At 41.1% G+C, this 20,204-nt stretch overlaps 1 protein-coding gene across 24 annotated transcripts in view; it reads right to left on the bottom strand.

Annotated features, from left to right (window-relative positions):
- Positions 1 to 20,204, bottom strand: part of LOC135486577 (multiple PDZ domain protein-like) — a 242,447-nt gene that overhangs the window by 199,900 nt on the left and 22,343 nt on the right. Inside the window, exon 1 of one of the 24 annotated variants that reach the window (XM_064769487.1) lies at positions 6,512 to 7,279. The exons of the other annotated variants lie outside the window; for them this stretch is intronic. The gene's annotated coding sequence lies outside the window, so the exon portion shown is untranslated. Of the gene's footprint in view, positions 1 to 6,511; positions 7,280 to 20,204 lie in introns of those variants that run through there. 24 annotated transcript variants of the gene reach the window in all.

Genomic DNA, 20,204 nt, shown 5'->3' on the forward strand with positions numbered 1-20,204 from the left:
TTTTGATTTGACTAGTTTCTGTCATGGCGCGAAATTCTTCTAATCATTTTTACATACGGAATTTCTTTCACGGTGGATTAGATGCTTTCTTTTGGAGGCATAGCAATGAAATTTTCACAGGTGAATAAATGATACATTACCTATGTGATCAATTGGCGAAAAAAATCTCTATGTCTTCATAAATGAATGGTTTTGTTATACATTGTGTACATTTCAAGCATTGTAGTTCCTGGTAGCATACCTTGTGACGGACAAAAATGCCAAGCTAAGTGACATAGCTGACCATAGCTAATCAATTATACAGAAAGGTCACTGTACATTAGCGTCTGTTAAAAATAACCTAGATCCCAGTTTGAACCCTTGCAGCAATTTGCTACGCGTTTTATACAAGTTATATTTAGACACTGGCTGTATAGGCTTATGCTATTGTCATAATTGTGAGTTACTATGGCAACGGAGAGACTTGGCAAGACAGCTCAGATGAGAATTATCCGATGGTTAGATACTCGTGGAATCTGCGATTACGTGGCTCCCCTCTTTTTAGAACATGAAGAGTCTGACAGGGCAAAATACTGAAGTAAAAGAACAAGACATCACCTCACACAAAAGCGAACTTCGTACAAGAAATACAATGCCCTTACAGCACCTCACTTGGTATGCATCATCAATTCATACACGAGTTTCTGAATCGAGCCCTATTGCAGGCCCTATTGCTCACATGTTCATAAGGCTGAGTCTAGCTTAGTGATCTGCGCCAGACTTAAAAACAGGAAAGGAGAAGGTTGATTTTAATGAAACGGCCAGGGGCCATTGTGCTCACCGTATACATCTTTTAGTAGGCAGGATCATGCTTAGTTTACAGGTGAATATGGTGAACACAATCAGGCATGAAGACTTTTTTTAGATGTGTATTGATGTCAAGTAATAAGACAGGGCAGTATATATAAGTTTATGATCCAACCAATAATTGTCTATGACATCAACAAGATCAATATCGTGTGATTGCTAAGAGTCCCTGCAATAAAAATATCATCGAAAATAAAAAAAATATTTTTGGCCGTCCTTGACCGGGGTTTGAACTCACGACCTTTGGATTGCCACAACACGAAAAACACGAAACATGCAATTTCGGCCATATCTGTGTCTGCGTTGTGACCTCTGTGACCTTGACAAGTAGGTCAAATTAAAAACCCATATGATATATGATGTATCCTTGCTATGAGTACCTACCACAAAAGTTTTATCGAAAACAAGTCATCAAGCGAGATATCACACTTTTTAGATATCCACATTCGGTGGCCAAATTGAGAATCAGATCGGACCGATATTCAGCACAAGACGTTATCTGATATAGGGGGTTATATGTACCAAGTTTCAAGTTCATAGCTGTGGCGGTTGAGAAACGTGCCATAGTTACACTGAAACAGCCAATTTATGCCATTTGACCTCTGCAACCTTGAAAAGTAGGTCAAATTAAAAACCCGTACGATATATGATGTATCCTTGCTATTAGTACCCACCACGAAAGTTTTATTGAAAACAAGTTATTGATAAGCGAATTATCACACTTTTTAGGTATCCACATTCGGCCCCCTGGTGGCCAAGTTGAGAATCAGATCAGACCGAAATTCAGCACCAGAGGTTATCTGGTATAGGGGGTTATATGTACTAAGTTTCAAGTTCATAGCTGTGGAGGTTGAAAAACGTGCCATAGTTACACTGAAACAGCCAATTTACGCCATTTGACCTCTGTGACCTTGAAAAGTAGGTCAAATTAAAAACCCGTATGATATATGATGTACCCTTGCTATGAGTACCTACCACAAAAATTTCATTCCAAACAAGTTATTAATAAGCGAGATATCACACTTTTTAGATATCTACATTCGGCCCCCTGGTGGCCAAATTAAGAATCAGATCGGACCGAAATTTAGTGTCACAGGTCATCTGACCAAGGGAGTCCTGTGTACAAAGTTACAAGTTCATAGGCTTAGCGGTTAAGAAACGTGCCACTGTTTTTGAAACAGGATACGACGACGACGGACGACGACGGACGACGACGGACGACGGACACTGCGGTGTTGTATAGACTCCCCTACGGTGAGCCAAAAAGTAGGTTGAAATGTTGATCGTGCGAAATACCCTTTAATATTCTCTCCAGGGCCTACTTGTTCCAAGTCTGGTCAGTTTAGCCACAGCGAAGTGACTGCTACTAGACCAAGCGAGGCCCTTAGGGTGTTGCTAAAACTTGGCGTAACCCACTGGTGGAGCCCTTGACATTCTGCTAACTTAGATAGCAGCGGCTAAGCCTGACTGAGCAAACTTGGCTATTTGTGTAACCTTGCCGGAAGTGCTTGAGCGCATACGTCTTTCTCCAAACATATCAGAGTGCTATGTAGTTACATGCTCTTGACATTCCTTATTTATTCCCAATCAAACAACATTTATGATACATTTCTCTCAAGATATCATTCAGAAGTGTTCAAAGAATTTCGTTGTTACCTTGCTCTTGAGGGAAACTGGAAGTCAAAAGAAATACGCCAAACTACTACACGATGCTATTTTAAGTGACATTTCACTTTTAACTGTTCCCAATCAAAGAACGTTTGTGTTAACTTGCCGGAAGTACATGAGACCAGGAGACAGAAACTGGGATCACTTCACAAGCTGAACTGAACAGAACAGATTCACCAGTCTTTTTAACTACCTGTTACTTAAAGACCACCTCAAAACTGATGCAAGAACGCAGGTCGGCTGTTCAAACTATATTACAAGCAGTTTGATAAACGGTCATGCTGATTGCATCCAGTCTCATGTAGAAGCAGTGGAGATTTCATTTCAAGGCAAAAGCAATGATTTTGGAGGAGCTGCACGTAAGTTTGGTTGTAAGTTTTGATGGTTTTCATAGACTGACTGACGGATTAGTACGATTAACTTCACTGCATTCTCTGCTGCATCACTGATGATTTTCAATTACGAATGACCTCACATGGGACATTTATCAGCTATAAACAGGGTCAGGAAATGATGTCACCAAAGATGGTTCTGGCATCATCATTTCAGCTTTATTGGATGCTGCAGAGCGATAAAAGCTTCCCTGAAAAAGTATGTGAGTGACTCCCCCCCTCTAGCAGATCCCTTGTGGAGGATGGGCTTTGGCATTTTTCATAAATAAAATCTGAGATGGTCCCAGACTTCCACCTGGTAAACAACAGACAGATACTCGAGAAGACTTCAAGTATTATATCAAGCTCAAGTTTTGTTGTTATAAGCAGCTGTTTTCATACAATACCTCTTTCTCATCATTTGGTGAACACACTTACCCATGTGTTCTTTAGATTTGGGCAGATATCAGGGCGTTAAATACTGTTATACTGTTTCGGTTTCATTAACCCTTTCACTGCACAACCAACAGAAACCAAACGATAATCATACCCTAACTTTCCTTAATAAGGTGGTGATTGTATCATTCTTTCGGCGAAGACTTTGAGCAGGGATAACAAGCAGGAAGAGTCTGGCTCATAAATGTGGTGGCAACAAAAAACATATTTCTCTATTACTACACTGTAGTGCCATCCATTAAAGCTTTCACGGTTGCCAGGAAAACATGAAAGATCAAAAGCTTTTTGCAAAATGATCATAAATTGCAAACCTTTTACAACTAAATTCAATTCTCCTTGAAATTTCCCAAGGTCAATTAGCTTTTGAGTGAAAAGGTCGGCCTTGATTTCTCTTTAGAACTCTCTAATTTGATAATGCAAAAGAAATTAAATCTCTACCTCAAATGCTATAGGCCATGAACCTTTTGTCACAGCTCCATCATAAGATACCGGTACCTCTTTCATGATAGAAAATAGTACTCAGTAAAACTCTCAAAATTAACTTTAAGACCAACATTGCTTACTCTTCTTGTAACAAAACACTTTGAAATTTAAATTTTCTGTCACAATGCCTGAAGATGATTCTATATTTTGTCAACAGGGTTGCATTAGACCAAGAAAATTGCCTAAAATGCACTATCTCTAACAGAAGTTTCCAGTATCAGTAAGAATATGCCCCAGGAGTCCCACATTTATCAATTAAGTAAAGAGTTTCAGCACAAACTTACTTTACAAAGTTCTTTTGGTGCCCTGGCATAGCCTCCACAAGAAGCATGAGGTTGGATGTATGGTCCACACAAAGGCCTTGTTTTAAGTAAGACAAGAGGCTTGATTTACGCGGAGATTTCATTGGCCCTGATTAAGAGAGGTGGGAGACCCTTGTTGCTGATCCCACATGATGAAGAGAATGAAGATCGGGGTGAAGAAGTCATTCTAGAGAAAAGAGCAAAGAATGCAGCCTCCAGACTAGACATGCAACCCTTGACATTTCTTTCTGCACAACCTTGCCAAAACACAACACTTCATGAAAGAAGCTTCGCCTGTCCTCAAGGCACACATCACCAACATGAAGCAATATTGATTCCACAAGTTCGCAAGACGCCGGCAACCATTAACGTGCTTCGTAATTTTGCTCCTTTACATTATCGGTTGTCGGGAGGAGGAATAGATTGCAAGACATTTGGGTAATCAAGAGAGTGCACAAGCGAGGTGAGAGTTGAATGGGCCCCATTGGTCATATCTGTCTCAGTAATGCTGGTAGCTCAGGCGACCTTTCTGCGACAGCCAGGACCACGACGTCAGAAACTACTGATATAATGGACGTCTTATTTTCTCTTTTACATAATCAGTTGATGAGATAGAGAGGAGGCATTGATGGCATGGCCTTGGGGTAATCAAGAGTGCATGTGTGAGCGACGATGACGCAAGAGTTAAATCCCTTTGGTCGCATCTCCTCTATGTCGTTGAAGACCTGGTAGCACTGCACATAAACTAAAAAAGTTGGTGTTCTGAAGTTGTGGAGCTGGTCGCTTTGCTGTTCTGCACAATCTTCCCCAGAACACAACACGTCATGATTGAATGAAGCTTTGCTGCTGCTCCAAGCACACATCACCAACATGAGACAATATTGATGCACTAAGTTCCAAGACGCCGGGAACAACTAATGTGCTGTCATATTTTTTTCTCTCTAACATTATCAGTTATCGGGAGGAGGAAGATATTGCATGACGTTGGGGTTATCGAGAGTGTATGTGTGAGACACTAGTTCCATCCTTTGGTCTTGTCTGTGTAAGCTGGGCGCAAACGAACTTAGAATGTTGGTGTTCTAAAGTTGGGGAGCCCTTTGATTACGCGACATCAACTGTTTCTGCACAATCTTCCCAAAAACACAACATGTCACAATCAAAAGAAGCTTTGCCTCTGTGCCAGGCAGACATCACCTACATGAGGTAATATTGATGAGTGAGGTGAGAGTTGAATGGCCCCTCTGGCCGTATGTCTGTTGGTAGCATATCGACTGAGAATGTCACTTATATGCTGGTAAGCTGGTCACGTTGCACCATTTTGCTGTGCAACTTGGGCCATAGTTTTGAGTCACAGACACAAAAAATCTCAGCGGAGGTGTTGTGCATACAACATTTAGCATTTTGCTGAGATGATTTTGCAGGCATGACTACGCTGACTACCATCCCATTAGACATTTGTCAAATCCTAAAGAGTCAGGTTTACTTTGCGACTGTGTGTGGCATGATTCATGAAATCAAATGAAATATAAAACAACCTTAAAATACAATGCTGACACGTCAAAACTATGACTTGTTACAAATATGATTCAGTCACAAATGCGTCATTCTAGCAGCAGATGTCTAAATTCGTGCATGACAGTCATGCTGCACTGAGGTAATGTTTTCTCTTGGGGAATGTTGAATACAGTGCACCCTTGCTGGAGGCAATAGTGTCCTTCGCAAATTCACTGAATGTCGAGGAAGACAAGCATGTTATCCACAAGACCAACGAGATAATCTGTGCTGCAAAGGCTTGTCATGAGCCACATAACTAGTATTATGGAACATCTTTCCCCCTCTCGTCAATGTGGTCCATGCTTGAGAACCAAGCATCTCATGAACCTGAAGTACTGTTTTTTCCTCCTGCCAACCAGCAGGTCGCGTACTGAGAATGTCAGCCGGATGTGCTGTTCCTTGAAAGGTGATTCTGTATCCATGCAAGATCGGTATCCAAGATTTGCACTTGTAAGGCAAGCGACAATAGGGCATTAACCACTGGGTATCAAAGATTGGTTACCCAAGCCAGGCGCTTGGAATGCAATTGACAACAGGTCACACCACTTAGTATGCAAGATCTGTTTCCCACGCCATAAGCTTGGATTTGGCAATTGACAACAGGCCAAACCATCCAAAGGGACTAACCAGATTCCCAAAGAGGTAATCCACAACTGCCTGATGACCAACAACAGTTGGTCTGATGGGCTATGTGTAAGGGGTACAGATTAGTTCATACGCCAATAATACAAAACAAAATTGAAGAACTTCAAATTATTATTGGATTATTACTCAAAGTTATCACAACTTTGGTCCCAGTAAGTGAAGGGGAAGGGGGACAGATATGCTTACCATTATTTTAAGGATTGACGCCGCATCTCAAGAATTTGTCGACCTAAACAGCTACATTTATCTCCCTGCAACTCCCAGCTCAAGATGCAACAATAATCCACAAGATGAAACTAGTACTCCTAAAGAACAGGCAAGCACATAGCACCACATCCAGCTAGAAGGGGAATGTTGATTTCATGCCAAATCATAGCAGTGATATCGTTGGATGGGTACCCCAGGTGAAACGAACATGAGTAAGGTGCCTTTATTAACCATCCTAACATGAAAATGTTAACTGATGCATTTATACATTTGACTTGATGCTCGTAAGTAAGTAAGCGAACAAGCAACATAGGAAAGGTTGTTATTGGAATTCAAGTGTTACTATGAGTAGCTCATACTGTATCACAACTGACTACACATCCAGCCCGATAAACTGCCGTACGACTTCAGCGGCAAGCACAGGTGCTAACGATACAGTTAGCTTTAGCGATATTGTTAGCATTAGCGGTAATTTCATACGAACTGTACACGAGCATAATCCAATCATTAGCGATAGCATCCGTGATAGCGCTAGTGTATGTGTCAAATTGTCACGGCACAACCTAATCGACTTGTAGTGTCAACGCTCATTTTAATCCTCAGAGACGAAAATTCCACGCTGAGAAATTACGCTAATCAAAATTGTCTACAACACTGTGTACTTGCTTCGTTTGAAGCCTGTATGCGTGCCATATGCTCTCCATAATACAATACAAACTCACAACATTGAACCATGTCTCACTACGGCAACAGCCCAGCAGTTAAGGTTGCAACCACTGCTTCTCGGGGATGGAAGCAAGCGTCGATCAATAGAGAGAAAATATCAAGCGACAATAAACACGCTTCATCGCGGCTAATGCAAAGGGATGCAGCGGACATAAATACTGTTCATTTACACGGAATGATTTGTACACAGGAAGGTATAAACCAGTCAGACCAGCTTTGAATGGCCATTCTGTTAATGCACCTCAGTTGCAATACTTTAAATGGCCATTCTATTAACACACCTCTGTTGCAATGCTTTAAATGGCCATTCTATTAACACACCTCTGTTGCAATGCTTTAAATGGCCATTCTATTAACACACCTCTGTTGCAATGCTTTAAATGGCCATTCTATTAACACACCTCTGTTGCAATGCTTTAAATGGCCATTCTATTAACACACCTCTGTTGCAATGCTTTAAACGGGCCATTCTATTAATAAACACACTTCAGTTGCAATGCTTTAAATGGCCATTCTATTATCATACCTCTGTTGCAATGCTTTAAACGGGCCATTCTATTAATAAACACACTTCAGTTGCAATGCTTCAAATGGCCATTCTATTAATGCAATGCAGCACTGATTTTGCAGGTATTATACTGGCACCTCGCCGGGTGGAGCTCAGATTCCATCCCCAAACCTTAAGCCAAAGGGCAACTTCTGACTTTGAGACACTGAATATAAATTTCAACAATTCCGTCGTGCAGACAAATACTATAATTACCAAGTTCAGCAAATTTGCATGTACATGTTTGATAACTGCACAACAGCATTCAAAGAACATGTACGGTGTACATTGTACCCCCTTATGGCTTCACTAACATAAAGACGGAACATGCTTTCAAGTACTGCTGATTATAGAGCGCACAATTTCTTCTTCTTCCAGAACAGGTAGCACAGCTTGCAAATAACTAATGATTGAATCACTGATTATATCAATAAATAGTTCTTAAAGTGTGTTCAAACTGGAGATCAAGGTATGCGTCTTTAATTCAACAGCTGTTACGAGAGATTCTCACATTCAACATATCCCTTGAGGTTAAGAAAATAACTTGTAAACTAATATGACATCATGCACTTGCAAACTTTATATTGAATACTTCGGATGAATTGCAGTTGATGTTGCACCGAAGATGAAGTAAAAACAGGGCAAGCTCATTAAAAAGAGATGCCATGCATGACATTAGTTAATCTTACCACTGGTGGCATATGTAAACTGGCAAGTTTCGAGTGACTACCAAAACTCTATGTAAGCCCAGACACAGATGCACCATATCAGTAAAGCAATGACATAAAATGTCATGACTTGTCTTTGCTTCAAATTTTGAAAACAGGCACGTTCATACAAGTCCTGACCTGAACTCTACGCAAACCCTGGGCAGCGAAGCAAAAACAAGACATGTCACGCATGACATTTGTAAATTGTCATGGATGTTACAAGTGATGACATATTAAACTCTATGTCAACCTAGACTAAGATGCACCGTATCAGCCAAGTAAAAACACGTCAAATTGGGCCTAAATTCAAGGCATTCTTTCCTACTTGCCTTAGTCCTTTGACTTGGTTGTAATTTTTTCCTGAAATTTGGCTCTATACTAATCCTGTATATCGCTCTGTTTTCTATTTACACATGTTACAGCCAACTATATCCCACTTCATCTAACTGAGCCACAAGTTTTACTGCCCAGCACTTGCTACATAACAGGGATACCGACATTATGGTTATCTGAGATTTATTCAGTTGCAAGTAGCTCTTACTATAACTCTAGAAGAGTTAAGCAAACATCTAACTAATAATTACATGAGCGAGTAGCTGGTGAGGCACGTATTACACATTTACAGACCTCGATACTCCATGTTATCCATGTTCTAACTCAACTTGACACAATAGTCAATGCATCGATGTAAGTGATGTTGTGTAAATGTACAGGTTATTCTGGTCACGTGAAATGCCGATAAGTAGAATTGATTCATTGAGACCTCACCAAATCAACTTGTGAATAATTGATGAAGCTTGCAAATGGATTAGTGGACTTGGTGGCTTTGGAGAACCAGCCCCGACATCTTGTGGCATTATTCTGAACTGAACAGGATGAAAATTTATCTTCATCCAATACTCCTTATCATCGCCAGGTCAACCTCCAATCTTGTTGTGAGAACAGGCCAACCACCAGCCTTGCTGTTAGAACAGGTCATCCGCCAGTCCATCTAGCTGTGAGAACAGGTCAACCACCAGTCTTGCTGTTAGAACAGGTCAACCATCAGCCTTGCTGTTAGAACAGGTCAAATGCTACACTTGCTGTTTAGAACAGGTCAATTGCCAGTCATGCTGTTGGTGAGAAGTAGTAGACTACATTGGTCGGACCGAGTGTGGATGGAACCAGCAAGGCTACACTGATAGTTTGACAACAGAGAATAGTGTGAGAGGCACACCACAAAGAGGCGTGACGTTGTATCCTGAGATGCACAGGGTGTTGGAGAGGCAAGTGGTGATTACACAGATGGTTCAGAACAGCACTACCAGGAGGGAGATGGTCGCAAAACTGATATAGAAATGTCAAACTGAAAGAGTGAATGAGTTGTTTTAACTGGCTTATGGTGAGACCTTGTGGTTAGCATGTTACATAACGGCACAGGATTGCAAAACCTTTTGCTCCAATCCAACTGCTTTCTTTACACTGTTAATCCTGTTGGACTTTTAGCCGTTCCCAACACACTTCCTCTGTGATGCCATCTATTGTCAAACCTTTTGTTCCGGTCAAACCACTTTCTGAAATTGTTTATCCCGAGTTGTATGACTGGATGTAACTTTTCCCAACACCCTTCATCTATCATGCCATCTATACACAGATTATAGAACGATAACATGATCCATGGTCAGACTCTCCCGTGTCATCAAGTGAGCTGAGGTGGAAATAAACACTCTCGTCGGCTCACAGTCCACAAATAATGGCTCCAATGGGATATAGATACAATACTGAATGCGTGAAAGTCACCAATTTGTAAATATAATATACTACCATGTCTAATAACATGGTTCATATCACAGGCAGTGTTTACGAGTAACAATATTGCGAATATTATGACTCGGCAATATTTATTTGTGGGCTCGGGACTTCCAATAGGCTTTCCACAGGAGTCCTAATGACAACAAGCTTTTGATCGCTGTCAACAACACTGAGAGTTAACCCTCTCATACACCATTTTAAAGCAAGTAAAATAAAATTCCCAAAGGTAACTGTCGTCCAACAAGCTGACCTCTGCAAGTAACGGGCAGTATTCTATCTATGCCGATCTTCCATGCCTGTACAAACATTGACCAATCGGTTACTGTAATGGATGTGTCCTCTTCAGTGTGTCACCACAGTACTCCCTCGATAGCTTTGGACAATTCGATAAGAACATTGTTCAGACCCCTGATCTTCATTTTTTTCATTGGCCCATCATTCATCAGAAGGATTGCGTTGCCTTCCATCCCTCGTAAAGGCACGCAGCTGGCCTAAAGAGGTTCGTTACATGATATCACACTCCATGTGACCAGCCAATGGAGGTTCTTCACGTGCCATCACACTCAACGTGACTGGCCAATGGAGGTTCTTCAAGTGCCATCACACTCAACGTGACTGGCCAATTGCGGTTTTTCAAGTGATATCACACATAAGATGACTGGCCAATCAAGGTTTTTAATAAGAGGTCACCCTTCATGTGACGTCACACTGACACCATACTCGTAAAAACATCTATGGAAGAACTATGCAGACCCATGATGGGACGAATTATGGTCATACAGGGTCGAAGGTATGATATTTACCTTACAAAGCAAATGGACCAGTCAATACTGGGGACAAATTCAGGTTCTAATTCAAATGTATCCAGACATAAAAGCTATGTGGTGAATAAAAGTCCTTCTTCACATCGAATAAGATCATGCTTAGGATATTGCCAATTGCCAATCAATGACAGAGCCATGTTCAGTTCCGCTGAAGGTTCACAGATGGAATCACTAACAGGGAAATTCAAATTCGCTCCGGAAGATGCATTCTCACAGCAGAAGAGAGGACATTCTGACATCACACATAAGACATGGGAATTCCTAGAGGAAAAGTCTTTGAGGACAGGACCCAGTTACTTAACAGCATTAGCATTAATGTTGGTGTCAAGTCCTAGCGCTACTATCGTAAAGCAGAAAAAGTGTTGTTTAGCTAACACCGGCTCTTTTGTATCTTATGCTGATTGAGCATCAGGGCCCTGTATTTTTTCAGGAATGAAATATCCCTTGAACTGGCATCCAGGCTCCCTGATGCATGTAGGTGATATCCCAATATCCCGATCCCGTTAAAGACTTGGTTGGTCAAGATGTTAGACTGAGTCATCCTGTTGTTGTGAATGGCTGCGGATCGAGATGCTGAACAAAAGTCATTGAACACATTACAACACACTTTGAGCAAGCAACAACCCCCAGCATTCTAAAACATTACCCAAAGAAACACACCAGGCTTTGAGGAGTATGAACATTCATGCATGTACACATACCGTCACGACTAATGCTCGGATGCATACAAACGGGTAATTTAATTTCTTAATAATTGAGATATCAGGACCAATTGATTTATACATTTGTAGTTGTTGACTTACTTATAAGACTGGGACGGTGATTGAAAGGATCTACATGGTGAACAAGCACTTTTAATGGCAAATACACAATTATGTTAATACTTTGGTTGAAGTAATTCCATCAGGCATTTGTGTCAAGATGCAAATATTTTCTACCCCTTTATCATGACATACATGTAGATTCAATTACGCTACATGTACTACACTAGAGATTTACCAGGGCAGAGGATAGTACCACAAAAGGCCACTTTGCACCGATATCTCTAGCCCCCTTTATCCAATGCACTTCACTGATATCTTACTGCACAGGACTTCGCAAGAGTTCAGGAGCTGGTTTTGGATGACTCATGTGTTTCTGTTGTTCCTATTTCTTGCATTCACAGACCTTGCCTGGATAAGTCACAGTCGTGTTGGAAGCTGTACACACCTTCCTGTTCCCTTCAAAACAAATCCCTCCTTGGCAAACCTACAACACTACCAGCAACCTTCAAGATTTAAATCATCGATCATACTGTTTCAGAGTCAAAACCTGCATTGATTTACCTAAAGGCATTTGTCTTTCCTAGTTCCTTCCATACTCCTCTAATTAAATCGCTGAGAAAATGGCCCCCAAACGTCAAGTCTTTGATCTGGATGAACCTCATTCGAAGCAATTAACTGCTTTACAGCAACATCTAAAGGCAACTGAGGTTTTAATTAGAGGAGGAAGGTATGAATTGGTGAACTTCTTAGACTGGCAAAGTCTTTTGAGCTCACGGCTCACGGTGGCCCTCATAACATCTTCTTCTTCTTCCGCATTCTGCATTCTGGCCATCATACTCACATAAAAGATATAAAGTGTAGAGCGTCGAAACACACACCAGTTCATCCAGAGATACCAATGTTGGTTCTCATGAGATTTTAACTCAGTACCAGCCCTATGCACAACCACAAGGCTATGATATCACAGACACAATGACTGACCGCCTGGGATTCCTGAAAGTGGTGTCACTGAAACCAACTGCTACAAGAACCCATTGACACAATAACTGTACTGTACTGTGGTGTCTGTGAAACTCATACAGAATGATGTTACCATCCCATAAATCAACTCTTCAATTCCGACGAAGATTTGGTCAGATTGATGTGTTTACAAGTAGCGCACGGTATGCTGCTGCGAATAATAATGAACTCCCAGCATGCTTTCTGTTGATTACTTCGATCCGTTGATGATTCGTATATCGAAGCATCCGAAATGCGACCGTTTATCAATGGAATGAGCCCCGTTGGAATTTGTTTTGGCGCTCTACACGACATCGATAGATTGCTTCTCACGCACAGGCTGATAAATCAGAAATATTGAGCAACATCGATTTCGCCAAAACAATTCACAACCAGATACTGATACAGAGCATTCAGGAATCGTGGTCGTGCTGGGATGGATTTATCGATAGTTTTTGGTGTTGTCACCTGTGGAATCCACAACAACATCTCCGAAAATCCCTTCAACCTCTTCGCAAGGTAAGCGATAACACTGCAGTACAACAATCACAGACTGGCAAGGTTGAAAATGTCAACAGAACACCAATAGGGCAAAAGAGTGATGTTGGCGAACATCTAGCATGGTCTGCAACAGTCTCCACTTGACTAATAAAAGCCAAGGAATGGACAAGTTGGACAAACACTAGATGATCAGTATCCTATATCGGAAATCACCTACTCCAGGACAACACTTATCCTATTACAGTAGAGACATCTTGATACGTCCAGGAATTTAATACAACATCATAGTATCAGCTACAGCCTGTGAGAAGAAGAAATGTAAGGAACAATCCAACAGGACTTGGTTACAATTACAAAGAATTCAGATTCAAATGGGCAGGTCAGACACCTTTGATACGAGAGACCACACCAAGAGAGGGAAAATCCATATTGGGGAATATCTATGAACGAGTGCAAAGCAGTCACCCTTCCCTGAATGAACCCAAAAGGCAACAACTAGACCTGATCAGTGATAATATATCTGGTGCTTTGTGTCCCTACTGCTGGGTATTGATAATCCTGTCAGCGACTCGCTGAAAAGGCCAGAACAATACTACATTGGGTTACATATCAAAGGGGTCAGATTCACATGGGTAAGTCAGACGACTTTGATTTGAGAAACCGTAATGCCGGACGGGGAAGAGCTGTATTGGTGCATGTCTAAAAAGATTGGCAATCCAGTTGCCCCTCCCTGAACGAAGCCAAGGAAAGGAAAAATTAACATATAAGCTGTCTCATATATCTGATAATATCACCACTCATGGGTAATCCTATCAGTGACACAGTAAAAAGGCGAGGACAGTAGTCGCATTGGGTTACAGCAAACATGAAGTCAGATTCACCATGATAGGTCAGACTTTGATAGAAGAGATCGCATCACACCTTCCGATAAAGAAGGGAACACACTAGTGTTTTTATACAATAGAAATACACATTACCCAGTTGAAGACAAATCAAAGACTGCCAATGAAAGTACTTTTTATACTAAGATAACAACAGCGCTGTCATTTCAAGATGGTTCTTGTGGGATGAGCGCAACCCGCTTTGCGACGTCACATCTCCGAATCCAAGTTTAACTCAGAGTGGTAGTGAGAGTCGGGACAATGTGCAACCTCTCTAACGATTCAAGTATTTTCCTTATGCCCCTAAGGTGATAAACACCCGCCAGTCGCCCACAAACTCCCCAAGGAATCAATTGCTATGCTACACAAAACAGGATGACAAATCTGAACTGTCCGATAATGAAGACAAAGTCTTGAACATTGTCATGGACTAATAGAACCAATATCTATGTAAATTGCCCATCCGAGTCCTGTTAGGGTGACAATTCATAAGCTTTACAACAAGCATTTTCAGATATTGGTTAAAGCTTAAATCAACTGCCTTGGAGGAATGTTCCCTGGAGCTCACTGCACCTGGATAATTATATTAATGGTAAAATATAATCATGCAGACAAAATAGCTCAAAACGAGCCAAACCGCACAAAAAACCTTAGTCTTCTCCATTTCTGCTTGAAAGTTTTCATATTGGAATATCATCGCATATCTGGATATCTCGAAGCCCATTAAGTGATAAGATTTCACCATCAAAAGACGGGAAACCCCTCAAGTAAGTGGGAGATGCTATCGGTGGCGGCAGGAAATCACTACGATTTGTCAAAGGAAAATTGTCACATTCAAATGTAAATGAGTACATTTGAAGAGTTCAGATGCAAAAGCAAAGCTATTTGAGTCAAAGTAACTTTTCTCTTGTGACAACGTGTTTAAAGGTTTTTGCATTAAAAGTTACATCTCATTACTCATGTTACTTGAGTTTTAATAGAATTTTTCCGTGTTTGCAATTAAACTTTTTGGTATTCCTCAACACAAGGTCATGAATCAAATATCATACTGCAGGACTGGAGAATCAAGACTTTCCCAAGAATATTGAGCTGGGGACTTCAAAAGAGTTGGTACAAATTGAGATTTTGTCCATTTCATGGTTTAATCTTTGATGAAATTTGTCAGTATCATCCAAACAATGATTTCTCGGAGCAGAGCATGGTTATTTTGCTCACACAGTTAGCATGGTACCTCTTTAACACCCCAACCATGCCTACTATAGCCATCTCAAAAAATCACTTCCTAACCTCAACAACATCCTCATCAAACAAACCCTTGGTAAGCTTGTTAAATTGGCTTCTATACCACCAGGGAGACACTAGAGAGACTCGATCCACTACTTTCTGTCACCGCAGATTGAAAAAAATGTTCCGAGGGCTCAGTTCATTAGCCAAGCCTAAAGGGATGCAATGAATCGAGTCACCTCGGTCACCTCGCGTCGCTGTTCCTTTCCTGATAATTACGTGTCACGTTCAAAGCCTCCTGGGAAATCTGCGGACAATTGTGGATAGCGCAACCATAATCTCGAGTCACCTTGATTTGTAGCGCTTTGTTTTGATGCTGCGGTCAGTTGTCTATACGCTACACAGGAGTACCTAAAGAGTTGATGAATTCGGCACCAATAATTTGACAATGTCATAATGTCGTGTCATGACATTTTGACGTCATGTCCTTTTGAGTTTTGACGCCCACAATCACAGGAGCATGACGTCAAGTGAAGTGTGACGTCAAATGTCACACCTCTACATACCATGAACCTTTTCATTTTTCTGGCCCTAAATAGTCAACACTTGACATAATGGGAAAAATCATCTGAATGACAGTTTGGGAGGATTCCATGATCACCGCCATTTACGTTACGGTTACGCTAAATCACCCATCAGATGCCACGCGTCAATAACACAGAGTGGTTTGATTACGACAATCAGGAGAACCAAAATACCATGGAACCTCTCTTAATGGACACTGCTCTATCAAGCTTAAGGACTCCTCTCTGTAAAGGACACTAGTTTTGGTCCTAAACTGGTTGTTTCCATTCAATTTGACATCTCTAATTAGGACACCTCTCTATTAAGGACATCACTTATCAGTCCGGAGGTGTCCTTAATAGAGAGGTTCTACTGTACTGCAGTTGCAGTCGCTCCATCAGACTTCTCTAATACTAGGCACGTGATATTGGATCTCTGGCGACAGATTACATCCAGAAGTGATATCGCCGCATTGTTAGGTGTCAATCATACTTAGGCCAAGAAGCCATCAAGCTAAGCACTGAGCATCTCGAATTCTGCCTCGGTATCCGCTGAATTGAATCAGAACTTATTGTATGATTGCGATTGTGACACCGCGATCGCTCAAATGCTTTGATCTCCAGCTTGTTATGAACACCGCGGCTTGGCAGCAGTGTGATATTTCATAGCGGCTCTGAAATTGGTTATTGAGTATGACATTAAAGCTGTCAGCATCCCAATATATTTTTGCAGATTTGCTCTTCTAAATTCAGATTCTTTTTGAAGAGAGGATTTTTGGGAGAAGAATTGGAAACTTATATCACACTTTTTATCGCATAATGCTCTTTGTACTTCATAGTCACAGAACATTCTCCATGACAAAAGCCAAGAGTTGTTTTGTAATGCATGCCAGTGTTCTGCAATGATCCAGGAAACGAAAAAGCTGACAAACCGTGAGGACCACCAGGAACTTGACAGACCTGAAGAGCTATCATGAACTGACAAGGGAACTTGAGGCATTTCAAGGAACGGATATCACCTGAAGAATGGTAATCAAACATGTCAAAAGACTTGCTAAATACTGAACACTGGTAGTGACCTTTTTTTAACAGAACAGCAGACCCCATTGGTGACAGATGGCCCCAAAAGACTACAACTTCCAGTCCCAAAGGTTCACAGGAGCAAATATTTGATGTCAAAAATGGTCATCAGATACTATCTTGATAACACCCAAATTTACTGTGCAGTAACTGTCAGTTGTACCAATTTCATTCACAGCCATCCAGGGTTACATCAGATACAAGAGAAAAGAAGATTTCCCTTGTGACCTCCTCGCCTCGATCTCAGCAAAACATGAATGGATCTCCCCAGCTAGACTAAAATTCGCCTAGCTTTCTCAGTCTTTTTCTCTCAATTAACAAGTAAATGCACAATACAGAGGATATTTCTTTTCACCACTTAGAGATTGGAGTACAAACTGTTTTTTTCAGCATGTAGCCAAGAATGGATCAGTTTGATCTGCCCTTGAAGCCATGACCTCGACCTTGTTTTCTCTAAAATATGGATGATTACCCAAAAAATCTCAGCAATTTTTTTGCCAATCCCAGCATCCCGAAAAATACCATTCAGGAGGGTCAAAAAAGCTTTGTGATTTCCTCGCAAATTGGCATTGCAACTTTTTTTTTATCAGAGAATGCTGGGACAATTACCCCACTTTCCCCCTCATACCTTTGCCAATACCAACTATCTTCACCACATCCTTATTTAATAGCCATATGCAACATATCACTCAGGTACCCCTGGGACTGTCAGTTGGACATGTAAATCCTTTTCAGATTACCCTGACTATCTCCATGTGCCACATTGTCTGATTACTCGTCTGTAAGTTAGACTACCAAACACGCATAATCTGATGTATGACTTTTTTTCAACAGATAAAGAATGATTAATTCAGTTTTAATTCAGTTTTCAGCAAAACTACATCGGTTTGTTCTTTAATAGCTAATGCAAACACAGCAATGACAGCTGAAAATATGAAATTCAATTTTTTTATCTTTAAAAATTAATGCAAAGTGACAAGTCTTCTACATGATATTCCAATGCGTTTTCTAAATAGTTTGGGACAACAGACATATTGTGTAAGTCTTCCCTGACATGATGAAATGGTCCAGGGACCATGTGCTCACATGTGTCAAAGGACCTAGAAAAGTAGGTAAAAAAACTGCAGACGATATGTGATGTAGCATTGCTAGAAGTACCTACCATATTTTTTAATAATTTTTCGGACCAGTATTAAGTTAGAAAGCGCATGTTTTCACTTTTAACATTTGGCCCCCTGGTGGCCAAACCGGGAATGATATGAGGTCGCGATTCAGTCTCTGAGTAGCAGTCACCAAGGGGTACATGTGTACCAAGTTGGAGTTCAATAGCTTCAGCGGTAATGAAACGTGCCACCCATGTCTAACGACGGATGACGACGATCGACGACGGAAGACGGACACTGCGTAATTGTAGACTTCACAAGTGAGCCAAAAACCCACCTTCCTAAAGAGAAACACTTGTTTCCCTTATCACGGATATTTATACTACCATAAGAGTTATCATCACATGCCACAGTGTACCAACAACTGAATGATACGACTCAATATCGCAATATAGCATGGTTAATTTCCCGCATCATGTCAGAAATGAGATGCGTGGTGGAAGAGACAATTGTATCTGTGAGATCTAATTCTGCTGATATCAAGAAAGCCACTCAGAGCAGCAACCAAAGACTTGTCAATATGATCATACGATTGCTGACAGGTGTTTTTGATGAGGTTTTTTTGTGTAACAGAGGTAGAAGTTTGTGACAGTGACAGCAACATCCTGATCATACCCGTTATAACTGTCACACCCTAAATTCAAACACGTTGTCACTGTCACATCCTAAGTTCATACCCACCATTGCTGTCACTTAAATTCATATCCATTTTTGTTGTAACATCCTAAATTCATACCTGCAGTTGCTGTCACAACCTAAATTCATACCTGCTGTTGCTGTTACATCCTGAATTCATTCCTGGAGTTACTGTTCTATCCTAAATTGAATTCCGGATGCAAAAGTACACGTATGCGATTAGGATTCATGGTACCATGTACATGATCATGATGTTTGTTAGATTGTCATGAGAAAAAAGTTGAACTGTGATGGGATGATATTGCGACATAAAGAAAGCCACACAGAATAGCAACCAACGATATTGGACAATATGATCGTACAACTGCCACCAGGTGTTAATGAAGACATTTTTTTTCTGGCAGGAGATCCACGCAGAGAATTTGTGAAGAGTGGGTTAGAGGCAAGATGATGGTTTTTCTCCAGCAGGTAATGTAAGGGGTGTTTTTCTCTCCGCCTCAATGTGACTTCCAATGACAGCTTTTGGGCAATTATAGGGCATTCGGTATCCTTAGATACGTAAAACACTCAAGATCCCCCCCAAAAAATACTGATAAACATAGTTCAGAGTTATAATGTGCTTCCATAAGTTACTCGAGTAGAGGCTGGATTTTTGGTGAACTTGGTAGTTCAGAATGATTATTCCCCGACAACTCAAAATGACCACATTGGTGGTGCAAAATGAACACTTCAGTGCCTGCTCCGTAGAATAACTCTCCTCTGGTGGTGTGAATGCGGGCACCTGTGGCGGGCTACTCAACAGAGTGCTATTGATCAGAATGACATTTCCTATTGGTCTGTCCATTGGTATCGCCAACGAAGGGTAGAAAAGTGACATAGTCTTGGCTGAGGGTTTGGAGGGAAGGTAAAAAAATCAGAGGCATCTTATATGGAAAATGACCGGGTGTCTTCCCAGAGTGAAATTTTTCCCCAGACCAGTTTAATGCCAGATTTGAACACGGCGACATCTGAACCCACCTAGTCAGCGCCAGGCTAAATCATGCAAATCACTATTGCTGTACAAAAGATGAAATATTGAAATACTGATGTGATGAGAAACTGATAGCGATAATCAGAAAAAGATTGGCGAATGTAAATGTGCGCAATGGGGACAGTCTCTGATCATCACAAGGGGGTCATACCTACCATCTTCTGCCACCCGAGTTCACCCCAATATCATGTCAACTCGGTTTCGTCAACACATTGTCTACAAAACTGAATGTC

This window comes from Lineus longissimus, chromosome 4 (assembly GCF_910592395.1).
Source record: "Lineus longissimus chromosome 4, tnLinLong1.2, whole genome shotgun sequence".
In the NCBI taxonomy this organism is placed as follows: Eukaryota; Metazoa; Nemertea; class Pilidiophora; order Heteronemertea; family Lineidae; genus Lineus; species Lineus longissimus.